The following is a 26,345-nucleotide window of genomic DNA, read 5'->3' on the forward strand; positions in this document are numbered from 1 at the left end:
AAGTGGGAGAACTTGCACAATTAGTGGTTGACTAAATACTTATTTGCCCCATTGTACACATAGCAAAACAAATAAATTATAAATAAAAATCGGAGTAATATTAAAATAATAATAATTCGAAAAACGAATCGGGTTCTAATGTGGTGGAGTTTTTTTGCACGCTGTACCTAAACACATCACGTGGCTGACGTGACAGTGAGAGCGCGGTAGAAATTTTATTTTCTCTTATAATGTTTTGTTGCTGGCGTCAACTTCAGCGGACAGTTGGCGTGTTGTGTTGCACAAGTTGATGGAATAAATGCCTGATGAAGCTGGAGATCTTTGGCGATGTTACCACAATAATAATTGTCACCTTAACTAATAAAGACTGGCAAACGGAGGTCGGAGGACGACCCTTGAGATCGTAGACATCCTATGGCTGTATTGTCAGCCAGTTCACACACCACACTTATATTTTTCTATCATATACATCTTCATTTCAGTGGTATGCTTCACCTTTTTCCTTTTTCACCACCTGTACTAATCTTGGAACCCGTGTTTTCTCTCACAAGAAAATCCATCGTCCGGCAAAACAAAGAAACTGTGGCGCTGTCATAAATCATATTTCGAGCATGTCGTTGGATGTAGAAACAAATGGCGAATTAAATTTTACCTCGAAAAGATCGTGTGTCGAAGCGGTCGTATGTAGAGGTACCACTATATTTTGATAGGAAGAGCAACATAAAAGACAAAAATATTGTAACCCTACAGTTTAGCAATTAAACAGCAAACTCCACCCCCAACCCCCGAAGTGCCTTTCAATATATAGTACATCCATACTATTGTCCAAAGATGTACAGTATGTAGAGGGAGATTACTCTACAGTTTTTAAGTGTACCTAATGGTGGGTCTGTAGACTTGCTTAGTCATGTATTTCTTCTTGGAGACTGGTGCACATCATTGTTGCCTGTTTTGAGAAGAGTTTGGATGATGTAACGGAAATTGCAAGAGGGGAGGGTCATGATGCTATTTCATTATACCTCCAAAAATGAGCTGGATCCTCCTCTCACAGGGCGTCATGGTAACCGTGCTGTGTAGAACAGAGACGGCTTCACCAATAACATCCCTCGATTCTCCACGGCGGCCCTTTAACCTCCAGCGTCGTCTCGGCTGACCGCAGCTCCACCTCGTCACGACGCATCAGTCTGTTGGATGAAGGTACTGTGGCTCAACTCGCGAACCCGTGCAGCCAGCGAATGGATTGATCAAAAGGGACAGATGCATGATGGGAAAGATGGGAGCAAGGAAGGTGCTCGTTGACCTCTGCTCGCAAATTAGCCATCCGTCCTTCCCGAGTGTCCGCTCGGCCGATGCACAAAAACTTAATAACTGAGCTTTTTGTCTGTTCATGCGTGGCACACACTCAAACCGTTCGAGATTATAAAATGGAAAGTTCAGCAGTCAAATTCAAAATATGATGAGGTCGCGAGAGACTTGAAGGCTAGCTATACAGTGATCCATCGTTTTTTTGCAGTTAACGGGGACCAGAACCTGCCATGATAAGTGAAAAACCGCGAAGTAGCGCACCCCCCCAAAAATAGATTTTTTTTGTGTATTCAATGTATTTATTCAGATTTAGCTTTGGAAAGAGATACAGTGAGGCAAATAAGTATTTAGTCAACCACTAGTTGTGCAAGTTCTCCCACTTGAAAATGTTAGAGAGGCCTGTAATTGTCAACATGGGTAAACCTCAACCATGAGAGACAGAATGTGGAAAAAAAAACAGAAAATCACATTCTTTGATTTTTAAAGAATTTATTTGCAAATCATGGTGGAAAATAAGTATTTGGTCAATACTAAAAGTTCATCTCAATACTTTGTTATGTACCCTTTTTTGGCAATAACGGAGGCCAAACGTTTTCTGTAACTCTTCACAAGCTTTTCACACTGTTGCTGGTATTTTGGCCCATTCCTCCATGCAGGTCTCCTCTAGAGCAGTGATGTTTTGGGGCTGTTGTTGGACAACACGGACTTTCAACTCCCTCCACAGATTTTCTACGGGGTTGAGATCTGGACACTTGCTAGGCCACTCCAGGACCTTGAAATGCTTCTTACAAAGCCTCTCCTTTGTTGCCCTGGCTGTGTGTTTGGGATCATTGACATGCTGAAAGACCCAGCCACATCTCATCTTCAATGCCCTTGCTGACGGAAGGAGATTTTCACTCAAAATCTCTCGATACCTGGCCCCATTCATTCTTTCCTTTACACAGATCAGTCGTCCTGGTCCCTTTGCAGAAAAACAGCCCCAAAGCATGATGTTTCCACCCCAGTGCTTCACAGTGGGTATGGTGTTCTTCGGATGCAATTCAGTATTCTTTCTCCTCCAACCACGAGAACCTGTGTTTCTACCAAAAAGTTCTATTTTGGTTTCATCTGACCATAACACATTCTCCCAGTCCTCTTCTGGATCATCAAAATGCTCTCTAGTGAACCGCAGACGGGCCTGGATGTGTACTTTCTTCAGCAGGCAGTGCAGGATTTGTGTCCCTGGCGGCGCATCGTTTTACTGATAGTAGCCTTTGTTACTGTGGTCCCAGCTTTCTGTAGGTCATTCACTAGGTCCCCCCGTCTGGTTCTGGGATTTTTTTCTCACCGTTCTTGTTATCATTTTAACGCCACGGGGTGAGGAGGGAGTTGAAAGTCCGTGTTGCCCAACAACAGCTCCAAAACATCACTGCTCTAGAGGAGATCTGAATGGAGGAATGGGCCAAAATACCAGCAACAGTGTGAAAAGCTTGTGAAGAGTTACAGAAAACGTTTGGCCTCTGTTATTGCCAACAAAGCGTAAATAACAAAGTATTGAGATGAACTTTTGGTACTGACCAAATACTTATTTTCTGCCATGATTTGCAAATAAATCCTTTAAAATTCAAACAATGTGATTTTGTTTTTTTTTTTTTCCTTCCACATTCTGTCTCTCATGGTTGAGGTTTACTCATGTTGACAATTATAGGCCTCTCCAATTTTTTCAAGTGGGAGAACTTGCACAATTAGTGGTTGACTAAATACATGCCCCACTGTAGATATGACATGTTTCTTCATCCCCCCACCAAAGAGTAATTAAAAAAAACTTTTATGTCTATGTACAGTATATTTTAATAAATGGTTTTTAAGCACTTCAAATAATCAAGACAAGTTTTAAACATGCTACTGTCCCACCAAATTATTTTTAAACAAGAATAAAGTAGAAAAATGCTTGTCTTTATTAAATGCTTCATTGCGTGAGTCCACTCAAATCCACTCAAGCTACTCACTTACACACGATGAGTTGCCACAGCAACTGTTGAACAAGTTAAACGATGATTGACGCATGTGGCGCTTTGAAGTCTCGGCTTCCAAGCATCTCTGGCAAGATCAAACCTTAACGTCTGTCAATCATCTTTAACTTTAATAAGCACCTCCAGTGCTCTGCCAGACCAAGAAAAGCGAGGCCCTCGGTACAGCTCACCTGTAATTATTATTTTTTAATTTGGGGGAAAAAAATCGAAGTTTGAAGTGCGATGTTTTTTGAGTAACTTCAATTACAGTGAGCTGCCAAGTATTTATGATTCAGCATTTACGAATTTGCCAATTCACTTTTTGCCACCAAAGGTTGGTTAGTTCTGAGGGAACGATGTAAGGTGAATAGCGTACCGCACGAATGCTATTTTTAGACCGCAAGGTTGCGTGACGTCACCATTGTAAACCGGAAGAGGGTCAACATAGAAGTGTTTTCTGCCATCTTTCAAAAAAGAACTTGTAGAAAGCTTGTAGAAACGACTCTAGTAATTACAACCGTCCACATATGAAGGATGCTTTCTTCATAAATTTCTCATGCCAAAAACTCAGAGGAAAAAATGTGAACAATAGATCAACTTGTGCGGACGTCTAAAAGACCAGTTTAACGCCAGCAAGGTGAAGCCATTCACCTTCATATGCAGTAAACATTTTGTTGGGGTCCATGGTCGTACAGATCCATTACCTGCCACAGCCTGCCCCGAAGAGATAAGCCATTTTGATATTTTTACTTATTTTTTAGTGTGTCGTTTTGCCGTGCTGCTTCTGTCTGACAATGAATGACCTGGAAAATTTTAAAATGGTATATTGTTGTAATCTTTTCTGTTGTAAAAAACAGCTTTAGTAAGGGGAATGTGTAATTAAATTAATAGAATCAAGATTTGTTATTAATGAAAAAATATTAAAACTGTTCGTTGACTATCACTGAGTAGCATTTGCGATTGCTAAACAAAAATAGCATAATAAATTACCCCCAACAACGGTCAGAGACGTAAGACACCCAAAGGATATAATATATAAGAAATACAGCGCATATGGTGGTAAAGGATAGCTTGTTGAAACAGGAGAATGTTATCGTCAGTGTCGTAAGGCAATGCACACAAGAAAAAGGTGTCAATAAAAAAGCTACTTCTGGATCAGGTCAGCTCTTTTTCCGCCCTCGATACTCAAGCCAACTCTTTAACTGAACATTTGTATGTTCTTCCACATCTTTACCAGTGAATTGGGCAACAGCAAGATCATTTTCGGACAAAATTGGTAGGTTTAGACCAGTAAACATCTTTTTGTTTGTTTGTACACTATTTACATACATCTAGCATGAGGGACAAACGCGAGTTTGACCCCCCTAGCAACAGTTGCGAACGTAATGAATATTAATGAGCAAAGGTGACGTGTTACGTGCAGTACGCTATTGAAGAGCTTCATTTAAAGTAGTCATCTACCGTCATCTTGTGGCGTTAAACAATAATTGCAACCGTTTTTTTAGATTATTTGCACATCAAAAACACTACATTTAGTTGCCAAGACAACCTTTACGACCAGAACACAAACTCAATTTCAAATATCACAGTGGAAACAAAATTAAATGAAAACAACATATATCCTGGCACAATTTAATCACGAGACAAGCTAACACAAAAATTACACGCTTGTCACCATTTTTTTTCCAAATCTTGTTTCAGTACTGAAGTCTTAAACATGTTTTTGAACAAAGAATGTGAGTTGGTTCACATCAACCAATTTAGGTTCAAACGTAACACACCCGAACATAAAATCTCTTGATGATTAATCGATAATATTATGGATAATTGATCTGATAAAACACCAATATAACAATTTTCTTCACTCTTTACAATGGCAGGTGTAAGGCCATGACAGCAAGTTTCTGCCATATACATTAATATACTACTCAATTGAAATACTCTATGTTAAAATAGCTGCATAATTCAGCAATCTTGTAAATTGTCGCAACTTTGCAAAGTCTCAAAGTTGGATACGTTTTGTCCATTAGTGTAAACGTGCATGTTAATGTTTGTATTAGTATCACTGCAGGTCTCGATGATTTTAGTAGTTGATTAATCTATCAACTAGTTAGTTCAAATAATCGAGTAGTCTGGTTAGGAACATTCAATGGATTGCAGAATAGATTTTAGGAGATGTAAAAAAAAAAAAAAAAAGGCTTCCTAAAACTGCACTTTCAAAAGAGCATAAAATGCGAATACAAAATAAAATTCCAGAGTGTTTCTTTAAACTATGCATAATTGCACTTTCATTTAAAAATAGATTAATAAATGAGGATCAACAAGACAACAATTGGCTAACTTGCATAGCAAAAGTCCGCTAGCTTAAATGCTATGAAATACTAATTTAAAAAAAAATATATATAAATATTTTTTGCTACAATTCTCTTAACAAATTGTTCATATAAGTATTCCCACAAAAACGGCTAAATATACCTTATAACAGTGGTTCTTAACCTGGGTTCGATCAAACCCCAGCAGTTCAGTGAGTAAGTCTACAGTCTTCGGCAAAGTTAAAGAAACGCAAAGCCCTATTTTCGTACGCTGATTAAATCTAGGCAAAGTGGCTTTTAAGACCAGGTTTTGGACTGGTTTGCTCCCAATTTACAGGCTTAATGCATTTCTTTTATCTATTGGTCCTCCATCTGATGGGAGGAGGAACTGGTTTGCTCAGTGGAAGGTTGACTTGCATTAGTATGAGCATGGTATGAGGGAATACAACAGCCCAATATTAATAAAATATAATCATATTTTGACCTCTATAAAACATGCTGTCAAAATGAGAATACTTTTGAACGGGAATTAGCTAAATTATTAGCTTGCTATCTTACATATATTGGTTTTAAACTTGACAAAAAAAAAAACAGAAACAAAAAACAAAAAAACCCTGTGCTATCTAATTCCGAAGAGTTCGGTGAATTCACATGTGAAACTTGTGTTCGGTACTGTTAGCAAGGTGAAGAACCACTGACCTATAAGCAACTAGGGCTGTCCCAAATGACTAATTTCCTCCCGATTAGTCTATTTTTACGATTAGTCGAATAATGTAATAATTTTTTTTTTTTACTACTTTAATAATGATTTTTTTGTTCAAGCTTATTAATTCACAAAAAACATTTTGGAACACCTATATTCTTTTTTTAACGTATAAATAAATAACATAAATACCAATAATAAATCACTAACAATGAGGTCAAATGCTGCTGGCATTAACTAGTGCAAAAAAATGTAAACGGAAACACTGACAGGAGTCAAAACAATTCTTACTCTTTTTGTGGTATGTCATTGTCTTTATATTTCTAAATGTTAAAATGAATTGAAATGTCCCGGACAACCATTTTCAGAATACTTTGTGTGAGTTCAGATGCTTTTTCTGGTGTGCATGCCGCATTTTGGGGGGATGGGAAAAACTGTTCAACTTTTGTTTGTTTTAACCTGAAAATAAATAAAGTAGAGGGCACACTGAAATATTACCACAATTATTTTGAATAAAAGGCACACATACCCACAGTAACAAAAATTAAATATATAGTATCAATTTTATAGTATACTACTATATGTAAAACTTTATAATATTAAATAACTAACATTAGTGCAGTCATGGATTACAGTAAGCAGGCCAGTGGTGTTTCCATATATATTTTTATTATATTATGTATATATAGGATATATGTATATATTTTCCCCAAGTGGGAGCTTCCATGATCCTAATAAATTTAATAATAATTTTTTAAAAATTATAATTATATTAATTATTTTATTAAATAAAAATACACGTTGATACGATGCACATAAAGGCAACTTACATTTAAAAAAATCGTTAGAAAGTTGTATGGACTTAAAATCCGCTAGCTTGTTGTTTCTTGTTGTCTTCGAAAATTACACTTGGGTGACGGCGCTTCAAGTGTTCGTTCATAGCCGACATGCTACCGTGGTATGCAAGCTCAGCTTAGCAAAGAGTACACAAAGTGGCACCCTCCATATTTTCCTTGAAATAATTCCAGGCTCTGGCTATTCTGGTCCGCTTTTTTGGCTTTAAGCCGCTTTCACGTGTTACCAACTCTGCCCTTTTTGGAAATTGGCAGTGTTTTCAACTCCTCACTGGCGATTCACTTGGCTCTTTGTCGTCGGTTCGTCTGGGTTCGTCCAATTTCCTCCTCAGGAAGGCGGCGGCGTGCATTAAAAACACCGAGAGGCGTCAGATGGCTTTTTATGGATACTTTTATTGACCAAAACAAAAACGTGGGGGATAAAGCCACTCAACTCGGTGCTACCCGCGCACTTTTCCAACTCACCGATCTCACTCCCTCTCTCTCGCTCGCTCGCCCACTTTCTTCCTCTTTGCTCTATCTGACAACGCCGGTCACATTGAAATAACAGCGGCACCCTTAGGGGTGCCAGTAACAACCACTTGTATCACGAGCGCCCGCCATTCTAAATGCATTTACGTCATCGATAACGTCGACTAGTCGGGACAGCTCTATAAGCAACCTTATGTTGGAATTGACAGGGAGCAGCTGGATTGAGCCATGTTAAATTAGTTATGTCATATTCACTGTTGCCATTAGAGGGCAGTGAATCCACCCAAATCAATAAAACTAAATGCAAACACTTTCAAAACAAACCATGACAACGCCACTCTAATTAAACGAATTCGGCAAGCAGCAAAATTTGATTTGAAGCTTTTTTCTAATCGAATTACTCGAATTAGTTAATTGATTAATCGTTGCTTTACTAGTTTGTATACATTTGCACTGTGATTGTCTTACCACCAGCCCAAGATGTACCTCGCCTTATGCCCCAAGTCGACTCCAGTTTGATCTTAATGAACACAAGCACGTTGGAAAATTGATGAATTGATTTACTAGCTTTGGCAGTACAGTATTTGCTCTTCTACAACAATATTTGAAATCCCCCGAGTTATTATATTCCTGCATTGTCTTTTCCCCCCATAAATTTATACAGCCAAATTGTCATTCCACATCTCCCTCCATGTTGCATTCGAAGAGTCACGGCTGTGTGCTCGCTGCTGTCGATATAATAATTTACTCACGTCTGTTCGTCCCCAGTGGAAAACGCTGGAGGGTTTCGGACTCTTAACATATAGTATTTATCAAATTGCTTGCCTGTGGAAAAAAGGTCAGTGGAGAAACAAACAAAAGTAATATATTGCATGCCCTCTGACATCCTCCACGTGTCCCCCTTGTGTTTTTGTGGCTTTTAACGCCCACTCATTGATAAAATGTGACGTTTGGACAAATGTATGACGACAGCAGAGTTTGCGTTCTTTCCCTTTTCTTTTGGCGTGACTCATTGGGACCCCGAAGATATATTCAGCTGTCTATAGAGACTAATTTTGTTGCATCCGTTGGTCCACGTTGTTAAGAAACAGTGCTGTACATTTCCCTTTTAAAGTAACAAAGGAACATTGAGTCCAATGACTTTCATTTTTTTTTTTTTTTTGCTTTGGACTGTTAACCTATACCACCATATACGGTGTAGAAAATAATTATTTGAACACCCTGCTATTTTGCAAGTTCTCCCACTTAGAAATCATGGAGGGGTCTGAAATTTTCCTCGTTGTTGGATGTCCACTGTGACAGAGATAATCCAAAAATAAAAATCCAGAAATCACAATGTATAATTTTTTAACAATATCTTTGTCTGATAGAGCTGCAAATAAGTATTTGAACACCTGAGAAAATGAATGTACAGTAGCCTTTGTTTGCAGTTACAGAGTTCAAACATTTTCTGTAGTTTTTCAACAGATTTGCACGCACTGCAGGAGGGATCTTGGAAAAAAAAAGGAAGAGGAAAAAGCAGTGAGATGATGCCTGCGCATCACTTGCAGGTAAGAATGTTTTTTTTTGTGTTTTTTTTGTTTTTTTAAAACAATTGTTTATTTATTATCAGCTACGTTTACATGACTACAATAATCTGATAACTGGGAATAACCAGGTAATGACAATAATGAGATCTGACGCATTTACGTTCACTTCAGTGATGTGATAATCAGGAAAAACCTGGTTTACCTGTTAAGTCAATAGTTCGATTTCTTTCCAAGTACATGACGTAAAACTCTTGGTCTCAGCATAGGCCTTCCTCCATGTCTACCAAAAACCCATGCTTGCTTGAAGTTGTCCCACTGAACCTCTTCAAATGCGAGTGTGGCGATTGCGTTACACAAGCTCGCTAACTGCAGAGTAGGCTGAAAATGACACACATATCAACACTAAACATTTCACACAAAATAAACAGTCATTAAACGTCCCTTCCATTCAATCAATAAATACATTTAGTAAATCTGCCCCCATTTGTACACAAAAGTCCGCTAGCTTTGATGCTAAAAATGCTAACGTTTTCTCCCTTCTCTCATCGTAAAATGCTAAATATAACTATACAAACAATATCTCCATGCTTAACTACAAATACCCACACCAGCATACATCAATTGAAACAACTTACAGCCTCATGTGGGCCGAACCAGAACGTAGCTGTCCTTTAGCACCGTTAGACACGTCTGCTTCATAGTAAAAGAAAGGCAGGAAATCAACTACACCCAACGCCACCACCAGAGGTCATCATTTGACAAATATAATACTAGTGAACAAACCATCACACCCATGCTTCACAGTAGGGATGGTGTTCTTGAGATAGTACTTATCATTCTTTTTCCTTCAAACACAGTTAGTGGAATTATGACCAAAAAGTTCTATTTTACTCTCATATCACCACAAAACTTGCTCCCATGACTCCTATGCATCATCCAAATGGTCATAGGCAAACTAAAGACGGGCCTTGATATGTGCTGGTTTAAGCTGGGGAACCTTCCTTGCCATGAATAATTTCAAACCATGACGTCTTAGTGTATTACCAACAGTAACCTTGGAAACGGTGGTCCCAGCTCTTTTCAGGTCATTGACCAACTCTTATCGTGTAGTTCTAGGCTGATTCCTCACCTTTCCTAGGCTCATTGAGTCACCACGAGGTGATATCTTACATGGGGCTCCACTCCGATTGAGATTGACCATCATGTTCAGCTTCTTCAATTTTCTAATGATTGCTCCAACAGTGGACTTTTTTCACCAAGCTGCTTGGCAATTGTTCAGTAGCCCTTTAACAGCCTTGTGGAGGTTAACAATTTTGTCTCTTGTGTCTTTGGACAGCTCTTTGGTCTTTACCATATTACAAGTTTGAGTCTTACTGGTTGAATGGGGTGGACAGGTGTCTTTATGGTGCTATCGGCCTAAAACAAGTGCATCTGATTCAGGATAATACGTGGAGTGGAGGTGGACTTTTAATAGGCGGACTAACAGGTCTTTCAGCGTCAGAATTTTAGCTAATAGACAGGTGTTCAAATACTTATTTGCAGCCGTATCACACAAATAAATTGTTATATAATTGTTATATAATTGATAAGGCATTGTGATTTCTGGATTTTTTTTTTTTTTTAATATTATCTCTCTATGATGAAAATTTCAGACTCCTCCATGATTTCTAAGTGGGAGAACTTGCTAAATAGCAGGGTGTTCAAATAATTATTCTCTTCACTGTAATATTTAACACCTGTCTCTCAGATATATAATAGAACCTTGAAATACACTTGTACTGCAAGGTACTTCTGTTCTTGGGAAATACAACAGCAAAATTCTCTTATTTCGCCTGTTAAACTCGATAAATCAGTGTCTGAATTTAAACCCTATTGAGTAATTATTTGACCTGTAATTCATAATCACTATTGAAGCCTTACAATTTACAGATCTTGTTAAATTGACAGCCGTCATCTCATCTTGCATCCTAGTGTGTTGGCGCAGAGCAGTGGTGTCAATGATTGTCGAGCCGTGTGTGTGCTCAACATTTAAAACGTGGTCTAATAATGAGATAATGCCTGATTATCCTGCTGGGATAATGATTCCATCAATATCAATTAAACAAAGCAAACAGTGCCGTCGGCCTTAAAGATCACTCATCGATTAAGTGACAAACGGCCGCTTAGTCATGTGAAATGAAACCCATGGGTTAGTGAGTCGATTGGAGAAAACATCCGTCATTTTCATACATTTCCATATGTAATACAAATGCAATCTGGTGGTCACATGTATGTACAGTAAGGAAAATAAGTATTTGAACACCCTGCGATTTTGCATGTTCTCCTACTTAGAAATGATGGGCAGGTTTGAAATTTTCATGGTAGCTGCCTGTCCAATGTGAGAGACAATCTATAGAAAATAAAATCCAGAGAACACAGTGTATGATTTTTTTAAACAATTTATTTGTATTGTACTGCTACAAATAAGTATTTGAACACCTGAGAAAATCGAAGTTAATATTTGGTACAGTAGCCTTTGATTACAATTCCAGGGATCAAACATTTCCTGTAACATTTTACCAGGTTTGCACAAACTTCAGCATGGATTTTGCACCACTGCTCCACACAGATGTTCTGTAGATCAATCAGGTTTCTGGGCTGTCACTGAGAAAGACGGAGTTTGAGCTTCTTCTAAAGATTTTCTATTGGTTTTAGTTCTGTAGACAGGCTAGGCCCCTCTACAATCTTAATAAGCTTTTTACAAAGCCACTCGTTGGTAATTCTGGCTGTCTGCTTCAGGCCTTTGTCATGTTGGAAGACCCAGTCACGACCCATGTTCATTGCTCTAACTGAGGTCATCCTCTCCTTAATACAGTGCAGTCGTCCAGTCCCGTATGCAGACAAACACCCCCCAAGCATGATGCTTCCACCCCCATGCTTCACAGTAGGGATGGTGTTCATGGAATGGTACACATTATTCTTCCTCCAAACACTACGAGTGGAATTAAGTTCCATTTTACTCTCATATGACCACATGACTTTCTCCCATGACTTCTCTGGATCATCAAAATGGTCATTGGCAAACTTAATAGGCCATGATATGTGGTGGTTTAAGCAGAGGAACCTTACTTTCCATGCATGATTTTAAACCGCGATGTCTTAGTGTAGAGTAACCTTGGAAATGGTGGTCCCAGCTACTTTCAGGTTATTGACCAGCTCCTCCTGTGTAGTTCTTGGCTGATTCCTGACCATTCTTCAGATCATTGAGACCCTACGAGGTAGATCTTGAATGGAGCCCTAGTCCGAGGGAGATTAACAGTCACGTTTGGCTTCTTCCATTTTCTAATAATTGCTCCAACGGTGGATCTTATATCACCAAACTGCTTTGCAATTGCCCCGTAACCTTTTCCAGCCTTGTAGAGTTCTACAGTTCTGTCTTTGTAGAGCTCTTGGGTCTTGACCATGTTAGTAATTGTCTTCCTGATTGTATGGGGTGGACAGGTGTTTATATGCAGCTAACCGCCTCAAAAACAGGTCAAAAAGTCAGATTCAAAAAGTTTACCTCCAATCCACTTATTCGTAGGACTTTTTAAAGGTGACTAACAGGTCACAATTCTAGCTAATAGACAGGTGTTCAAATACGTATTTGCAGCAGTGTAGTACAAATAAATAATTAAAAAAATATATATACTGTGATTTCTGGATGTTTTTTTAGATTGTCTCTCACAGTGGACAAGCACCTACCATGAAAGTTTCTGAGTGGGAGAACTTGCAAAATCGCAGGGTGTTCAAATACCCTCATAAAACCCCTACTAGCCTCCTAAAAAAAATCATAAATTGAGTCACCACTCTTTAAAAAGGTGCATTTTAAAAAGTTTAAACGTGTTTAAAGCATCTGGTCGGGGTCAGACAAAATACATTTTATAATATTCTCTGTATATTGTAACGTTTCCCCACGAGTATATCTTAAAAACGTCAACGACTGACGGTGCCCTCTTCAAGTTCGAAAGCTGACATCAGTAGTGACTCGCATGTGGTGTGAGACGCCATCAAATATTGAGGCGGCCACGTTAGAAATGCACAAAGTCGACAGCGGTCCGACGTCGTCTGATCCTTTTGGTGACTGATGCTCTCCGAGGGACATAGACGGGAGGCATTTGACACTTTGACTGTTCAGTGTTGGTTCTTAACTCATTTGAACAGCTTTAATGTCTCCCGCGGCGACTTCGACATCCCAGACAGCAGCTCGTTCATGCCCGTTCAAGACGTTTTACGTCACTTTGTGAACCCGAGCCGTTTGTTTTCTGCATCCAATATGTCCGCACTCTGAAAACACCATCAGGCCTATGCTGTGTGCAGAAGTAATAACATCTGCTCTCATCTCCCTTCATTTCCTCTCCTTTTATTCCCAGCATCTTCTTCTGGGCTTCAGTGGAAATATGTCAGGAATAAAAATGGTAATGAAGACCACAGAGACGTCCCAAGGCGGACATAAATGGAGAATGACTGGCGGTTTTTGATTCGTCGTGATAAATATTTGACTTGAAGACTTTTCAGAAAAAGGCGATTCGCTTGATGTCGGTTTAAGATGTGAGTAAAAAGCTCAGCGTTGCCATTTTTCTGCAGTGAGTTCCCACAATGCAACTTTTGGAATGATTACTCACAGCCAGTGTTGTTAATAACACGAGGCCCATGATCACTCTGGATGAACTGCAGAGATCTACAGCTGAGGTGGGAGAGTCTGTCCATAGGACAACAATCAGTCGTACACTGCACAAATCTGGCCTTTATGGAAGAGTGGCAAGAAGAAAGCCATTTCTCAAAGATATCCATAAAAAGTCTCGTTTAAAGTTTGCCACAAGCCACCTGGGAGACACACCAAACATGTGGAAGAAGGTGCTCTGGTCAGATGAAACCAAAATTGAACTTTTTGGCCACAATGCAAAACGATATGTTTGGCGTAAAAGCAACATAGCTCGTCACCCTGAACACACCATCCCCACTGTCAAACATGGTGGTGGCAGCATCATGGTTTGGGCCTGCTTTTCTTCAGCAGGGACAGGGAAGATGGTTAAAATTGACGGGAAGATGGATGCAGCCAAATACAGGAACATTCTGGAAGAAAACCTGTTGGTATCTGCACAAGACCTGAGACTGGGACGGAGATTTATCTTCCAACAGGACAATGATCCAAAACATAAAGCCAAATGTACAATGCAATGGTTAAAAAATAAACGTATCCAGGTGTTAGAATGGCCAAGTCAAAGTCCAGACCTGAATCCAATCGAGAATCTGTGGAAAGAGCTGAAGACTGCTGTTCACAAACACTCTCCATCCAACCTCACTGAGCTCGAGCTGTTTTGCAAGGAAGAATGGGCAAGAATGTCAGTCTCTCGATGTGCAAAACTGATAGAAACATACCCCAAGCGACTTGCAGCTGTAATTGGAGCAAAAGGTGGCGCTACAAAGTGTTAACGCAAGGGGGCCGAATAATATTGCACGCCCCACTTTTCAGTTTATTTGTTAAAAAAGTTTAAATTATCCAATAAATTTTGTTCCATTTCACAATTGTGTCCCACTTGTTGTTGATTCTTGACAAAAAATTAAAATTTTATATCTTTATGTTTGAAGCCTGAAATGTGGCGAAAGGTTGCAAGGTTCAAGGGGGCCGAATACTTTTGCAAGGCACTGTATTTTATATTGGGTGTGTTGGATTAATACAACAGTCAATCAGTAAATACGAGAAACGATACTATTCCCAGATTAATTACATTAAGTGTGCAAGAGTAATGCAAACAGTTAGTACCTTTTGTGGTAGGCACCGTCTATCTCCTTCAGTGTTCTCGTTAGCATTAGCATTTAGCGTAGCGAGAGTCATCTTAAACTCTCGGACAATTTTTTTTTTTTTTTTTTTTACACATACAGTTCGTGACGTCCAGGTGGGTACAATTAATTCAAAAATAATGTACTCATCTCCTGCTGGGTGTGCTTTATCATCACAAAGTTTGCATTGTCCTTGTAGACACTACAATATAATAACAATATATATATATTTTTTTGCAAAAATTGTCACTTGCCCTAAACTTTCCATTAACCTTTTGTGATGTTTTTTAATCAAAACAACTAAAGCAAAGACAGGACAGGCAGAATATTCATAGCTTTACCTGCAAATTGAAAAATATATCTATATACTCTATATTAGGGGTGTGACAACACACACAAGTCACCGTTCAGTACGTACCTCGGTATGGGTGTCACGGTTCAGTGCGGGTTCAGGACAATAGGAAAAACAAAAAAGCTTTTTTTCTTACAGCATTTGAAAGTTAAAGTTTGTATACCGTTACAGTTATATAGGTGAAATGTTTAAAAAAAAATGTAATAAGTGTGACCTATTAAAAAATTTTTTTTATTAAGTAAAAAATCAGTTCAATTCAATCAGTTAATGATTTGATGTGAAAGATGTTATAGAATGTATAATGTAATAACGTAAGGTGAAAAGTAATGTCACTTACTCTTCGGAGTAACTAACAACAGTGGTACCTCAACATACGATCCGGCACACAATGTTTTCGACATCCGACGTAAAATCTGACTCGCCATTTGTTTCTACATCCGACGACATGCTCGAAATACGACGATTTATGACAGCGCCGCAGTTTAGTTTTCATTTGACATCAATAGTTGTCAATGGCAGCAAGTGTTTAATAAACCCAATTTGTGCAAAGCTTGAAAGGTGCATCATTCAAGGAAGAAAACGCCAATCTGAATGAAGTCCACCCGTCGAAATACTGTTGTTGAATAGGATTTTGTGTTTTGGTCTTCATCCTCGAAGAGATACAGTATATTTTCTACTACTGTTTTACGATGGCAAAATGGCTGCAGTGGGGAAAAATGGAATCAAACCAAGAAAGCTGTAGTCTAACACTGCATTGTACATTAAAAATACATCAATGCTTGCTATGTCAGCAACAAAAAAAGGATATTGTATAATGAATCAAGTTGTTGCTGTACAGCAAAAGTAGAACACGAATACATACTGTAAGAATACAAATCATACAGGAAAAATAAAAGTTGCTGGAAATAATACATTTAATTTGTTGGATGTTACCAAATTATGCTTATGCACATTCATGCCTATTTTTTGTTGTCTCTTGACGTCAGGGCCTGTATTGTTATTTTCGTTCTCATACCACTCACCAGGTTGAAGTACCAATTGCATGTTAAGAAAAAAAATATATATAATCATAATTTATTAATCAAATAGCGGACAGAATGCGTCATTCTTTTGAGTCTCACGACATGAGTTTCTGTCTTATTTCGAAGCTGTAGAGCAGCTGATGTCATCACGGACCAAATTCATCAGACTTCTGCATTTTGGAAGGTTTCGAACTTGTGGGAGAAACAGACCAGACGTCCTTAAAGACTCTTAATATGGGAACAGGTGCTCGGGGGACACACACTCTGCAAGCCCCATCTGCTTAGCCAGACACAAATAAAATTTTTTCATCAAAATTCAGACACACACACACACACACACACATATAGAGGCGGAGTACATACTGGCTGTCCGTGTGTGTGTGTGCATATTTGTCACAGTAGCGTGGCTAACTGTTGTGTCATCCCTTATCAGGCTCATTTACTATTCCAACCAAGCTATTTGCTTGTGTAAAAGCTAGGGCTTTTTCAATTGACTTCTGATTGTCCATTTGTTGCCCATTAGAATGTTTCCTTACCTCAGATTGAAAACGTCAGAGTCAATCCGCTCATCTATCTACAGCATATAATGTATAAATCAGTCACCATCAGTTGACAAGACATCTCCTACAGACATTGCGCCACGCCAACCCATAGGGTGCCGACCCAGGCAGACCATTGAGTTGGCTTTCACTGTGATAAACTCTAACACACGCTGCGTTCTAACGCCGGATATAGGTGGAAACAGGACAAAGGTTTTACTGCATATAAGCAGGCAGGAGTGTCTCAAGAGTGATTTGGTCGAGGATTCAAGGTAATTATTATATTAAATAGCACCATGCATGCACTTTGAAACGTTGTGAAAAGAAAAATCAATGGATAAAATTGGCTTAAAATATTTACGTAAAATGAATGATAACTGCCCGTTTTTTGCTTTCAACCAAGAATCTAGACAGTTTTTACGTTCATAACTATAGAGATTCTGCGATTTACACATTTATTTACAAGAATCTTCAACTTAAAAAGCTCTTTGTTTTGTGACGCCGCCATTTTGGATTGCATAAAATATTTAGGGCTGTCAAAATTATTGTGTTAACGGGCGGTAATTAATTTTTTAAATTAATCACGTTAAAATATTTGACGCATTTAACGGACATGCCCCACTCAAACAGATGAAAATGACAGCACAGTGTAAGGTCCACTTGTTACTTGTGTTTTTTTGTGTTTTGTCGCCCTCTGCTGGCGTGTTTCAGCACCATGAGCATTGTGTAATTATTGACATCAACAATGGCGAGCTACTAGTTTATTTTTGGATTGAAAATTTTACAGATTTTATTAAAAGGAAAACATTAAGAGGGGTTTTAATATAAAATTTCTATAACTTGTACTAACATTTATCTTTTAAGAACTACAAGTCTTTCTATCCGTGGATCGCTTTAACAGAATGTTAATAATGTTAATGCTATCTTGTTGATTTATTGTTATAATAAACAAATACAGTACTTATGTACCGTATGTTGAATGTATATATCCGTCTTGTGTCTTATCTTTCCATTCCAACAATAATTTACAGAAAAATATGGCATATTTTATAGATGATTTGAATTGTGATTAATTAGGATTAATTTTTAAGCAGTAATTAACTCGATTAAAAATTTTAATCGTTTGACAGCCCTAAAAATATTATATACATTGTATATTGAAAAATGTTAATTTTTCTGTTGAATAAAATTTAAATCATTCTGCATGCCTTCCTGAAGTATTAAGTTTCTGATGTGAAAATTAAGTGATTTATCAGCTGTTGAAAACTTGCGTCAAAACTGCACAACAACAACAACAACAAAATTGCTATTTCTGGCAAAAACTTAATGTGATATGCTAATATTGCTATTGATCCTGAAATTATAGGTGATTATCTCTGCATTTAGTGATTTTTTTGCATCTAGCATAAAACCTGAAAAATTTATAGCCATTTTAAGTTTTGTTATACTTGTATAAAGAATAATCAGGATTTTATTATGGAACGAATTTGAATTTTTTTCAATTAGCGAGGGGCCTGTTCTGGTTTGAGTTTGCTAGCAGCTTTGGTTTTGAAAATATTTGAATTTTAAGTTTTTTAAAATAGGCGCCCTACGGATCGGGCCCGAGCCCCGTATTCTGTCAACTGACAGTGAAGTCTATGGAATAAAAGATTGAAAGATTCAAATGGGGTGTCCTCATCAAGTTGAGCACTGTATTTATGCATTCGTGACTGCTTGATTGCACTTAAAATCACCCATCATAGAAGGCGGGTAATATTTGGCAACTTGTCATTGTAATTCAGTCAATCACACTCTCAATGGACATACCCCCCTCCAAAACAGATCTCACATACGCTAGTGAAATGTCTCCTGTACCACTTGTTGCTGCGCAGATTAAGATCAAACCATCAACCGCACCCACACAAACACAATGCTCTCATCTCACCAGTCCAAATGGCTTCCAAACCTCACTCGGGCCTAATGAATGATCCTGTAGCACAGTTATAAAGTTGCATTCAAAAGTCATTAAACGGCCTGCTGTGGCCACGCATTCAACAAGTGTTTCTGAAATGAGAGGCGAGCAGATGACGGACATTAATTCATGCAGCCACGTAGGTGTGAGACACTTTAAACACTTATTCAAATGAGGCTAAACAGTCCAGCAGTCAAGTTACATCACAATCACAGCCTGCCATCAGACCATCACTTGAATTTAATTATACTGTTTTGTCTTTAGACGCACACACGAGCAGGGTACATCCTGGACCGGTCGCCTGTCAACCTAAACACAGTGATTCCTGGTTTTTCGGGGTTAGTGGGGACCAGAAGCAGAGGTGGGCAGTAACGCGTTACATGTACTCCGTTACATTTACTTGAGTAACTTTTTGAGAAAAATTTAAGAGTAGTGTTACTAAGTCATACTTTTTACTTTTACTTGAATAGAATTGTGAAGAAAAAATGCTACTCTTCCTCCGCTACTTTAGGTTACACAAGAGTCGTTGCATTTTATCTCTTTATTCTACGTATTTACATATTAGATTTATTGTATTTATTTTTGCTAGCAATGCTAGTGCCAAGAGTAGCGCTACTAATTTCACCAATGACACGTCGCAACAATAATCACATGACTCCAAGCCTGTTCAATCAGGCGTCTTTAAAGCACTGTAACAAATGAAGTATTTGACATTGAGCGCTGCCCTCAAGATGAATCGAAAGCGCAGATTTAAAACTCTCTCCCAGTTTTTATTTGGCACCGATTGACCACAGAAAACCGGAGATATGATCCTTTTAATTTTATAATAGTAACTATAATGGAACTACAGAATTCACTATTCAAACTAGGAACTATTTTCTCCACTAGAGGGCAGGGTACTCATGCTCTTTGGACGAATAATGCTTTATTCCTGTTTTTTTTTTTCTCTTTAACTCATTCACTCCCAGCCATTTTCACCGGTGCAACCCCCTTCGCTCTCGGCCGTTTTACTGGATTTTGACTGATTTTGCAAGGCCCACAGAAAAATCTGTTCTATTGCTATATAAACACGGAACCCACCAAAAGAAAGATGAGACTTTTTTCTTCCAGCACGAAAAAAAAGTTAGTTCATATCTTTTTCCATTCTTTAGAAATCAGCATTAGAAAATAGCTTAGTTTGAGCAATTTTCCAATTTCAGATGAAAAAACAGAGAAATTGAGCTTTTTGTAAACGCATACATTTCAAACATAACTTTGACTTTAGCACAGCTATTTTTTTGCTTTAGTTACATCGCAAACATCTGAATAATGTTTTCCTTATACAAAATAACATAAACAACAAGACAAATAGAGCTTTTTATAGCAAAGTAACAATTTATTTACACATAACTGAGAGATGACGCTGTTGTGGCTCCGACAGCCGGGGTAAACTTTTCCCTCATCACCTCCTGTCTCATAAAGATGGATTTTTTAAAGTCTTTCTTTTGTTGTGACCACTGCCATATGGCGGAGTTCGCCTGGGGAACTTGTGTCTCTGGGGGGGAACTGGTTTTTCGCGTTTCCGGCTGAGTCGCGGGACACTGGTGGGTGCGGGGGACGCGAGCGGCTGAGCACGGCGGCGTGGGCTCTGCTCGGCGAGCAGCACGGACTCAACAGCATCGTCCGCTGCACTGGTGGTCCCGGTCGTTCTACTCGGTTGTCCAGCGCCTGGCATCCTGGGCAGCCTCCTGTTGTTCTGCTTGGTCGTCCGCCGCCTGGCATCCTGGATGTCAATTTGGTCGTCTTCTGCCGGCGGCCCGGCCGTGTGGCCCGGCCATTCGTTCCGTTGAATCGGGTTGGGGGTCTTACCAAATGCGCTACTGCCCTCCAGTTGCCAGTTTTATTGTTTTAAAATGGATTTTCAGCATTGTGCTTTGGAGCCAGGTTGAATCAGAACCTAGAGATGTCTCTTATGTAAAAAAACGTAAAAGACGTATTTGGGACACCGAAAGAATTAAAAATAGAACGTATTTATACGTTTTTGGGAGCAAATTAGTCGATATATATATTTTTTCATTTCTTTGGCTTAGTGTGGTTATGTAATGGGTTATTGTACAGTATCATAATAACAACAGTCCATACAGATAAGTTTGTGCTGAGAGGAAAAAAAAATACCATTGTTTAAAAAAACAAAAAACAAACAAGAATAAGCAATTACTCAAAATGTTACTCATTACTTGAGTATTCTTTTCACTGCATAATTTTTACTTGAGGACTTTTTAGAGATGACTACTTTTACTCTGACTTGATTAGTATTATTTTGAAGTAACGCTACTCTTACTTGAGTAAACTTGGCTACTCTACCCACCTCTGACCAGAACCTGACACGATAAGTGAAAAACTGCGAATTAGCGCCCCCCCCCTCAAAAAAGAAAAAATGTGTGTTCAATGTATTTATTCAGATTTAGCATCGGAAGGGATACATATAAGACATGTTTTTTCACTCCCCCCCCCCAAAGTATAATTAAAAAAACCAAACTTTTTTGTGTATACTGTATATATAGTTTAATGAATGTTTTTTAAGCAATTCAAATGTAATAATCATAAGTTTTAAACATGCTACTGTCACACCAGACTATTTTTAAACAAGAGCAAAGTACAAAAATGCTTAGCTTTATTAAATGCTTCACTGAGTGAGTCCACTCAAATCCGCTCAAGCTGCTCACTTACACACAATGAGTTGCCACAGCAATTGTTTAACAAGTGTAGATATGTATTTCCATTTATTCACACCAATATACAGTACTGTGCAAAAGTTTTAGGCAGGACACCTGCCTAAAACTTTTGCACGGTACTGTATATTTTTATTATATTATGTATATACAGGATATACTGTATGTATATATTTTCCCCAAGTGGAAGCTTCCATGATCCTGATAAATTTAATAATTAAAAAAATATATATACAGTACTGTATATTAGTTCATTTCACGTGGTTGTACATTATCTTGTCATAGCTCTGTGTTACCTACAGTTCAAGGACTTTCGCTTCCATTGTTTGTTCTAGCTATGGGCGGCACCAGACAGCAAATATAAACGGTATGCCCTCCGAAATTGGGGGCACTTCTTCTGGGGTCACTTTGTTGTGTTTTGGGAGATGTGTCCTGATCGATCAGCTTTAAATGACTTTTTCCTTAATAAATGTATATATCTTAGGTGATTAGGGCTTTCTTTTTGTTCCTGAGTTGTGTGTTGTCATCTCATGTTCGTTAAAAGAATTAATGAACCTGTAAAAAGGAAAAATCAACTTTCTTTTCCTATACAAGTTAAACAATGATTGGCGCATGCGGCGCTTTGAATTTCGCGTCTCTGGCAAGATCAAACCTAAGCGTCTGTCAGTCATTGTTAACTTTAAAAGGCAACTCCAGTTAAACTGTCGCAATATGCAATAATTCCATTTATCGCACGGTAAATAAAAGGCGTTAATTTTCCCGCTGCGATTTATCGCCTTGCGTGCACGTGCGTGCGCAAATGCAACAGTCGTGCTGTTAAAAGTTCGGCTTCCTTGTTACCAACTACGCAAAATGCATCTTCGATCCGGGTCCGGCAAAAAATAGCGCCGGAGCCAATCCGTTCCCATTATATCCTATTGTCCAACGTATACCAGCCGCTTCAGTGCTCTGGATTGACTGCGGACCGGATGGTTTTGGGCGCTATTTTCTATTTTTGCCGGAGATGCATCTGTCAAAATGGGTGGGGGCGTGCCTGGTGTCATTTTCATGGTTTAACCAGCGAACCGGACGAAGAACACTCCATCATGGAGGTGGAAAGTCTCAAAGTGATTTATGATGCAGCAGATCATCATTATAATGACAACATTAAAAAGGAAGCAGTATGGTGTCCTATTATGTGCGTTTTTCTGGCCATGATATCAAACAAACGACGTGCTGACAATTTTGTTTTTTTATTAACTCACGGTGCTAACAACACTTCATCAACCTGCGGCTCTCGGCAGGCTGTGTAGAGACACTGCCTCTCTCACTGCTGCATCACATGAACAAAACATCAACGTTGCGTGCGCTTCAGGGTGCCTCGGAAAACATCCAATCAGAATATTACACATGGAACGCCATAAGAGAAGCTATGAGGGGGAAACGTTTTCATTTGCCTAAATGCCTAAGTTATTAAGCACAATTTAATTTTTTTCTTGAAAAATAAATTTTCTGTGCGGTATTATTAGGGCTTATATGATTAAAAATTTTAATCGAGTTAATTACAGCTTAAAAATTAATGAATCGTAATTAATCGCAATTCAAACCATCTATAAAATATGCCATATTTTTCTGCAAATTATTGTTGGAATGGAAAGATAAGACACGACGGATATACGTATACATTCAACATACTATAGATAAGTACTGTGTTTATTATAACAATAAATCAACAAGATGGCATTAACATTAACATTCTGTTAAAGCGATCCATGGATAGAAAGACTTGGAGTTTTAAAAAAAAAAGATAAATGTTAGTACAAGTTATAGAAATTTTGTATTAAAACCCCTCTTAATGTTTTGGTTTTAATAAAATTTGTAAAATTTTCAATCAAAAAAATAAACTAGTAGCTCGCCATTGTTGATGTCAATAATTACACACTTCTCATGGTGCTGAAACTCATCAAATCAGTCGCACCAAGGGCCAGCAGAGGGCGACAAAACACAACAAGTGGACATGACACTATGCTGTCATTTTAATCTGTTTGAGCGGGGCATGTGCGTCAAATATTTCAACGTAATAAAAAAAAAAAAAAAATTGCCGCCCGTTAACGTCATCATTTTGACAGCCCTAGTATTAATATTGTTGTCTTTTACTTGAAAGAGGTATGGTCTATTGTTTTTAGTTGTGATTGCTTAAAAAGTATTTTTGAATTTAAGAGTAAACATTTATCGTGTTTAAATTGGTGTAGTATATCTATTAATTAGGGCTGCCAAAATTATCGCGTTAACGGGCGGTAATTAATTTTTTAAAATTAATCACGTTAAAATATTTGACGCAATTAACGCACTTGCCCACCTCAGACAGATTTAAATGACAGTAGGAGTGAAAGGCCCACTTGTTAATTGTGTTTTGTTGAGTTTTGCTGCCCTCTGCTGGCGCTTGGGTGCGACTGATTTTATAGGCTTCAGCACCCAATAATTGCATTGTGTAAGTAATTATTGACATCAACAATGGCGGGCTACTAGTTTATTTTTTGATTGAAGATTTTACGAATTTTATAAAAATGAAAACATTAAGAGGGGTTTTAATATAAAATTTATCTAACTTGTACTGACATTTTTCTTTTAAGAACTACAAGTCTTTCTATCCATGGATCGCTTTAACATAATGTTAATAATGTTAATGCCATCTTGTTGATTTAATGTTATAATAAACAAATACAGTCCTTATGTACCGCATGTTGAATATACTGTATATATCCATCTTGTGTCTTATCCTTCCATTCCAACAATAATTTACAGAAAAATATGGCATATTATATAAATGGTTTGAATTGCGATTAATTGCGATTAATTACGATTAATTAATTTTTAAGCTGTAATTAACTCGATTAAAAATTTTAATCGTTTGACAGCCCTACTATTAATATATAACTGTGTTATTTTTTTCTTTCAAATATTTTTATTCATTTTTAATGTACATAGAACCACAATAAACAACAACAATTATGAACAAAATATTATTACAAATGAAAAACAGAAGCATAAAGAAAATCAAAACAGCCCCTCCCACCCACAACCCCAACTGTCCTGACTAGTTATATAATTCAGGCACACCATGCATACCAATGATAGGTTATTAGCAGTGCATCACAGACAATCAAAGCTGTTGTATTTATGTCCATATACATATATATTCGCTAACCTCTAGAAAGGGAAAATTAAATATAATAATAGTAATATTTATACACATGTCTCAAGAGCCGTCTCCCCACATCTAAGCATAACTCATGGCTTTGTTAGAGTATTGTGAAAATAGGTCAAAAAAGGATCCCATGTCAAATGAAACTTTCTCCTTGACCTGGTCATAGAGAAGCGCAGCATTTCTAACTTGATCTAGGTTGAGATCGCTAAGCCACTGGTCAAGCGTGGGCAGAGCAGCACCTTTCCATCTTAGCAAAATTGTGCGTCTAGCCAAGAGCAGTGCAAAAGTGATCATACGGTGTTCTGTAGATGACAAATGACCATAGTTTTCCCCAAAAACACCAAACAGAGCTAGGGTGGGATTGATGCTAATATTCTTATTTAGTACTGTAGACAGAGTTTGAAAAACATTGTGCCAAAATTTTTGCAATTTGGGGCATAGCCAATACATGTGTATCAATGTAGCGTCCCCTGATTTGCATTTATCACAGGTGGAAGTTATGTTAGGGTAAAAACTGGAAAGCTTGGCTTTTGACATGTGAGCTCTGTACACCACCTTGAGCTGAAGGAGGCAGTGTCTAGCACAGATTGATGATTTATGTATTGCAGATAATATAGAATCCCACAGATTATCAGGGAGGTGCCCCAGATCCTGTTCCCAGGCTGCCCTCACTTTATCAGTCGCCGAGCCCAATGACAATGAAATATAACAGTGCAGTTTCGACAGTGCACCTTTAGGGATTGGATCGAAGGAAAGAAAGCGGTCGATTGGATTCGTACTGGGTACTGAGGGGAAATTGGGCACATTCGAGCGTACATAATGCCTGACTTGCAAATAACGAAAAAAGTGAGTTTTGGGCAGATTATATTTCTCAGTCAGTTGGGTAAATGAAACAAAATGTCCATCTTCAAACATGTCGGCAAAGGATTTGATACCCTTATTGTGCCACATCCGAAAGTTATAATCAGAGGAAGAAGGACTGACAAGGTGGTTGGAGGCAATTGGACTCAAGAGAGAAAATAGTTTGTAATTAAAGAATCTCCTAAACTGGACCCATATTCGAAGGGTGTGACGTACTAAAATTTGTTATCGCGACAGGCCTAACTCCAGTGTACGTTCTGACCAACAAAGAGCAAGGGGAGGGAGGGAGAGTGAGACTACGCAATCGGCTCGGGACAGCTCATCTGTATTTATTTACTTTGTAATTGGGAAAAAAAAAAATCTGTGATGGACTGAGAGGGCAAAGTTTGAAGCACAAAGTAGCGAGGGATCACTGTACCGCTATACAAATAGGACTGAAAAATGCATTTCTTGCCTGTGTTTGCTCATTCTCTTCTTGGTATTGAATCACCATGCATTGATTCTATGTCATTTCAGCTTTTTCAGACAAAAATGACCCAAAAAAATGTGACGCCCGTGCGTGTGAGGATGTCGTTTGCACTCAGAGGGAAGAGCACGGTCATCCACACCACCGCATCATTTATAATTCAACACTGAGACCGCATATAGCGGGTATCCTGGAGTGCAACTAACACCATTTGAGCCTGTGAGTTCCATTGTGGATATAAAAACCGCATACACTAAGAGTGGTAAGAGTCAGTGCACTTCTTTTTTGG

General features: G+C 38.3%; 1 long non-coding RNA gene across 1 annotated transcript; it reads right to left on the bottom strand.

Annotated features, from left to right (window-relative positions):
- Positions 1 to 883: 883 nt before the first annotated feature.
- LOC130910204 (uncharacterized) lies at positions 884 to 9,872 on the bottom strand. The gene is made up of 4 exons (XR_009061835.1): positions 9,801 to 9,872; positions 9,368 to 9,543; positions 1,020 to 1,184; positions 884 to 946 (listed from the first exon to the last, which is right to left on the bottom strand). It is a non-coding gene; the product is annotated as an uncharacterized LOC130910204 (long non-coding RNA).
- Between the last annotated feature and the right edge of the window lie 16,473 nt (positions 9,873 to 26,345).

This window comes from Corythoichthys intestinalis, chromosome 22, assembly GCF_030265065.1.
Source record: "Corythoichthys intestinalis isolate RoL2023-P3 chromosome 22, ASM3026506v1, whole genome shotgun sequence".
In the NCBI taxonomy this organism is placed as follows: domain Eukaryota; kingdom Metazoa; phylum Chordata; class Actinopteri; order Syngnathiformes; family Syngnathidae; genus Corythoichthys; species Corythoichthys intestinalis.